Source organism: Aegilops tauschii, chromosome 1 (assembly GCF_002575655.3).
Source record: "Aegilops tauschii subsp. strangulata cultivar AL8/78 chromosome 1, Aet v6.0, whole genome shotgun sequence".
Classification (NCBI taxonomy): domain Eukaryota; kingdom Viridiplantae; phylum Streptophyta; class Magnoliopsida; order Poales; family Poaceae; genus Aegilops; species Aegilops tauschii.
This window is the reverse complement of record NC_053035.3, coordinates 226098299-226104420: the sequence shown is the minus strand read 5'-3', so window position 1 is coordinate 226104420 and position 6122 is coordinate 226098299.

Below are 6122 nucleotides of genomic sequence, written 5' to 3'. Positions count from 1 at the left end.
GGGCACAACATACTTTCCGATTCCTCCAAACAGGGGAACTTCCTGAGGAGCAGGAAGAAGCGGAGAAAGTAGCCCGTCGGTCCGCCCTGTACCAGTTCGTCGACGACGTCCTGTATAGGAGAAGGCCGAACGGCGTGAAATTGACGTGCATCCCCCGGGAGGAAGGACTGGAGCTGTTGGCGGAGATACATGGAGGCATATGTGGCTCCCACATAGGGTCAAGGGCCCTTGCCGGAAAGGCGTTCTGGCAAGGTTTCTTTTGGCCCACCGCCCTCCAGGATGCGACAGCACTAGTAACCAAGTGTGAAGCGTGTCAATTCCATTCAAAGAAGCTTCATCAACCAACTCAAGCCCTTCAAACAATCCCTCTCTCCTGGCCATTCTCGGTCTGGGGGCTCGATATACTGGGCCCTTTCCCCCGCGCTGTCGGGGGCTTTGAGTACTTGTACGTTGCAATCGACAAGTTCACAAAGTGGCCAGAGGTGGAAGCAGTGAGAAAGGTGACTGCTCAATCAGCTGTCAAGTTTTTCAAGGGACTGGTCTGCCGTTTTGGTGTGCCAAACAGAGTCATCACCGACAACGGCACGCAGTTCAGAAGCCACACCTTCATGCAATACATCCAAGACCTCGGGAGCAAGGTCTGTTTTGCTTCCGTGGCACACCCACGGAGCAACGGCCAAGCGGAGAGGGCAAATGCTGAAATGTTGCGAGGCCTAAGAGCAAAGACTTTTGACAAGCTGCGCAAGAGCAGAAGGCGCTGGATTGATGAATTGCCGGCGGTTCTTTGGTCGATCAGGACGATGCCAAATCGAGCCACCAGCCAGACACCTTTTGCCCTGGTCTACGGGGCAGAAGCAGTTCTCCCCACGGAACTCATATATGAGTCACCTCGAGTGCTCGCTTATGATGAGCTTGAGCAAGAGCAGTTGCGCCAAGATGACGCGACGCTCCTTGAGGAAGATTGTCTTTGGGCGGCTGTGAGAGCAGCACGCTACCAGCAAACCTTGTGCCGCTACCATAGCCGCAAGGTTCATGCCCGAAGCTTTGAGGAAGGCGACCTTGTTCTTCGGCGCGTTCAGTCGGCCAAGAATTCCAACAAGTTGACGCCAAAGTGGGAAGGCCCTTATCGGGTAATACGAGTCACCAGGCCCGGCGCAGTCCGCCTGGAGACCGAAGATGCTGTCCCAGTGAGCAACTCCTAGAACATCGAGCATCTTCGCAAGTTTTACCCGTAAGGGGCGGCTTGCCGGGCCTCCCGGCAAGCCACCTTTTGTACAAGCTTTGCCGGCAAGGCATGTAACCCTTCGTACAAAGCCAGGCGCAGACCCTGAGAATAAATAAATGAAGCGCTGGCGCCCTAAGTTATAGCATGCATGCTAGGTCGAGTCTCTTCCTTGGTTAGGGTTGATAGTGCTCAGCGGCGACTAACCCCTAGCTTAGAGGTCGAGTGCGCGCCTATCTGTTTCTTTTCTGTCCTCCTTTGGTTCGCAGGGCACATGAGCACTTCTGGTGAGCTACTTGGAAGAAAGGAAACGGACCGGCGTCCCGACCGCGGCAAACCAGAGTTGCCGGGGGCTGCAAGCACAAGGATCCAACCGCGACAAGATGAGGTTGCCGGGGGCTACAGATCCAGATAAGTCTTTCATCCTCTGTCGTGCATTTCGGAACGGAACTGGGGCATGTGAAACCTCGTTTTATCTCCAGGCTATCGTGCTCCCCTTTTTCCTATACCTAAGGATTATCTCCTAGGTCTGGATTTGGTTGTAGCCGCGGCGGCAAGGAGGTAGAACGAGGAGCCTAAAGCTTACTTCATCCCTGCCTCCGCCAAGAGCGCGAGAATGGTCGAGTGAAGTGAGGGGGACGGCAAGGCCTGTTGCCGGGCGAAAAACGTTTATCTTAAATAATAACAAGGATTCGGTCCTTGTCGCGGGGTCTACCCACGAACGAAAAACCCGGCAAGCATCCCTTTTTCATTAAAAACATCCCATACAGGTACAGTTCATACGGAATGAAAAACATGAGCAAGGGGATTACAAGTTCTAAATTTAATGAAGGCCCGCAGGCTCACAAACAAAAAAAGAGATAAGATGCCCGTAATCCCTTTCTTGTCCCTCTCCTCAGGAGGCAGGTCAAGGAGGCGAGAGGGCAAAAGGGGTGCCTAGGCGAGCTACGAGCAGCAGAAAGCACCAAGAGAACACCTCGGTAGCCGCCCACGGGTGGGCCGGTGATGACGGTGCCGGGAAAGGAGCTGGAAGACGAGGCGGCGGGACCGGCAATACGCGATGAAGGCGTCAGTGCCCGCGTACTCTGAGTTGACGGCCTTGCCACCCACCCTCTTCCTCTTCCGCAGCCTCCCGACGCCAGCCACCCAAGGAGACGGCCCCGAGAAGTTCAAGGAGCTGGCCCCACCCCCGACAAAACACTGCCGGAGGAGCGGCCAGGTGCAGATGCTGCTGCTGCCGCACCCGCCCAGGCGCGGGGCGTCCGACGCCTAATCAGACTCGTCCCCGTCATCTGCCCCACTGTCCTCCTCATCACTTTCGTTCGAGGAAGAGCTTCCATCGTCGGAATCTCCGTCGGAGGAGCTCTCCACGCAGCACTTCAGCCGAGTCCCGAAGTCTCCGAAGACCTTGACGGAGAGCAGGCCGTCCTCCATTAATTTGAAGTAGAGGACAAGCCCCGCTGTCAGGCTGTGGATGCGGGCGAACGTCTTCCATCCGAGGCGGAGGTACATCACCCGAGGAGCCGGGAAGTCGACGTCGACCCGCGTGCCCCCACTCCCACAGCCCCTCTTGTGCAATCTGAGGGATTGGGGCGGGTCACACTCCATCTCCCGAGCAAACGGGGCGGGAAGACGAAGACGGCGACACGGAGGCCGGCGCAGCCTGATGAAGAATTCACGGTGCTGGTCTCCAACATGGCCTTCTATCGGAAAAGGCATCATTGGCGGGGGCGAAGCCGGCGCGCCGCCCCGTCCTCCTCTTCCCCGAGCACTACGACCTCTGCCCCGGCCTCGCCCACGGCCTCACCCCCTTCCCCTCGCGGCCGGCTCTACCACCGCGGGCTCAGGAGGAGGGGGGGCGCGCTGTCGAGCGGCGACCCTCGCCGCCACCGTCGAGGGACCAGGATTCCCTTTCTCCATGACGAGTGAGGGGAAGAAGCAGAAGCAAGAGGAGATAGATGACAGGAGAGTGCGGGACGCCATCCCCCCTTCCCCCTCCTTATAAAGGGGCGGGGTCGGGGCTCGGCCGCCCCGCTCAACCAATCCGGCCACTGGAGGCGCAAGGAATCGGGACCGACCCGCTGCCCCAACCAGCGACGGCCCGGTTTCCCGCCTCCACCGCTTGCCACCCCAGGCGCATGAAGGACGCGTGGCGGGCATGCAGAACCGAGGGGACGGGTGAAGCGACCTCTCCCCACCCCATGATCGTGGGGTGTGGACGCCTTGAAGACCGTGACCCGGCCCCATTCAGTAAATGAGCCGTGCCTCCACGCCTCCCTCTTTTTACGGGGAAGGTGCGAGTCGCCTCTTTACTGCAATGTGACGCATGCGTGCAGGAACCGCCCCACGCATGCCGACCACGTCACGCGCACCCCTCCACGCCACGTCGCGCCGCGCGCGGGTCGTGGGAAGCATAGAGCGTGAAAAGTTTTACCGCGGTAAAAACCGCCCCGCCTGCCCGCGCACCGTTTTGGGCCTGGCCCAACAACGTGTCGCGCTTATGTGTGGCCCAGGCCCGGGGGCTCTGTCGGTGTACAAAAGAAGGGGCGCACCTTTGTACCCCTTTACCTGTGCACGGGTAGTCGGAGCCGCGCCCACGGTCACACCAAGCAGAATAGGGGAGGTGAGCCAAGGTAAGACCGAAGCCCAAGATAACCAGAGCAACGCCAAGGCCAAGACCACAAAGAGCAGAGGGACGAAGCAGGTTCCCCCGGGCAAGACCCTTGCCAGGGCAGCTCACCCCACACCAACAGAGCGAGCAACTCTTGAGCCCACGGTCCCCAACACAATCATCACGTGGGGCCAGGGCTCGGGAGGCACCTCTGTGGTGGCATGCAGATCTTTGTGAAGACATATTCAAGATCAGATAAGGATTAGAAGACGACGATCCTCGGCAAGGTCCTTGCCGAGGAAAGCCACGAGACCCCCGGCAAGGTCCTTGCCGGGGACGACAGCGCGCCACGGCAAGACCCTTGCCGAGCCACCCGGCAAGGCCATCACCAAGGACGCCAGTAGGGCCACCGCCAGGACTGCGCCAACCAAGTTTCCACCGTCGTTCGCATGCAGCTGCCAGCTCAACCAGCTGAGCAGGCACCTGCGTGGCAACATGCAGCTCCCGGGCCTACTAGTCAAGCGCCTGCGTGACGGCATGCAGATCTTCGTGAAGGCTCCACCACCGCGCCACCTCAGCTGCCTGCCTGCCTACATGGCACCGCATGCCTCACTGTCCAGGGCGCGTGTCGAAGTGAGGAGGAGCGGCGATGGACGGGACGGGCCTCGCCCCCGTCCCCAATAAAGCAAGGGGACACCTAAGCTACGCATTAAATGCGTCTTGTCCTGTAATATGAGCGATAAGCTCATAGCACTGTGCGCCTTTCCACCTCCCGTGTGCCACTGTGGCAGCCCCTTTCGACTATAAAAGGAGGCCCATTGCATACTGGAGAAGGATTCCGCTCTTTAGAACCACGCACTGACCACAGCTAGTTTGAGAGCTCAAGAACTCTCTGAAATACACCCACCAAAGCAGGACTAGAGTTTTACGCATCCTCGCGGCCCGAACTTGGGTAAACGATCCTTGTGCTGGTTACTAATCCTGCTCTTCTCGCAACCCTGCGCCTCGGCAACCGTAGTAGGGATTCTTGTGATCCCATAGGTTTTGTTTCCCCGACATTTAGGGACTAAAAGTGGGCATTTGGGACTGAAGAAAGAAGATCCCGAGGGAGAGTCTTTTTGGGACTTTTTCCAACAGCTGCCCCTGCCCCGCATCGCACCTTGTCTCTATTAATTCATTACTAGGGGTAACATGGTCTTTTAGCATGTCATTTAATAACCTCTAGTCCATGTTTAGTCCCTGGAACCAAGCAGGTAGGGACTAGGGACTTTTTAACCAAATAGGGCCTTAGATTAACAATAGCTAAAGAGTTGCACGGGACAGTGGACGCACCAGCACAATGTGCATCTACCGATGTATGAAGGGGTGATGCCCAGTCTATTGCAACAAAGAATAAACAACCAAGGAGCATATTTGTGTTGGTCCCATTTTTGTTATCTTTAAACACTTTTCCCTATGTGAGCGCAGCAAATCTAGTCCTGCTCAAACTCTACAGCCTTGTCCCCCAAAACAAAAGGATCAGTTCGTTACAGATGTGTGTACTGCGTTTGTCATTGTTTTCCCTTTTCGACCAACGTAGGTGCTGGATAGCCAGTCTGTACTAGTACTTTCCCCCCTTCCTTTCCTCTTTGAACCACGTCCTAGATTCATGCTATACAACTTTCCTCACTACTTTCCCCCTTTCCTTTCCTCTTTGAACCACGTCTTAGATTCATGCTATACAACTTTCCCCACTACTTTCCCCACTACTTTCCCCCCTTCCTTTCCTTTTTGAACCACGTCCTAGATTCATGCTATACAACTTTCCCCACAACTTTCCCCCATTCCTTTCCTCTTTGAACCACGTCCTAGATTCATGCTATACAACTTTCCCCACTACTTTCCTGTTTGATCCAACACCTAGATTCGAGTGTAGAAGCGAAAAAAGCCCACATGCAGCTAGAGCAATGCATGTGGAATAAGTAAATTATACCTTAAGGTTCTTGGGGTGTGGTTCGGTGGGCGACCGGAGGCTGTTCAGCCCACACTATGTTCGGTGGCGAGGAAGAAGGGGTCGGAGGCCCTCCCGCGCCGCTGCTGGGTGAAAGAGAACAGATGCGCCGGCAGTGGATTCCCTCCCTCGCCGAAGGTGACAGCGTTAAGCCTCCTTCCCTTCCTGGCGGACGGATCCTGCCGGCTCTTTGACCAGCAGTGAGGGGAGAGAGAGAGAGGCCAACGAAGTCTTGTTTAGATCTGGAGAGGGTGAGAGAGTGTGAAGAGAGCAACTACAAGCGCTGAGGCTATATCATG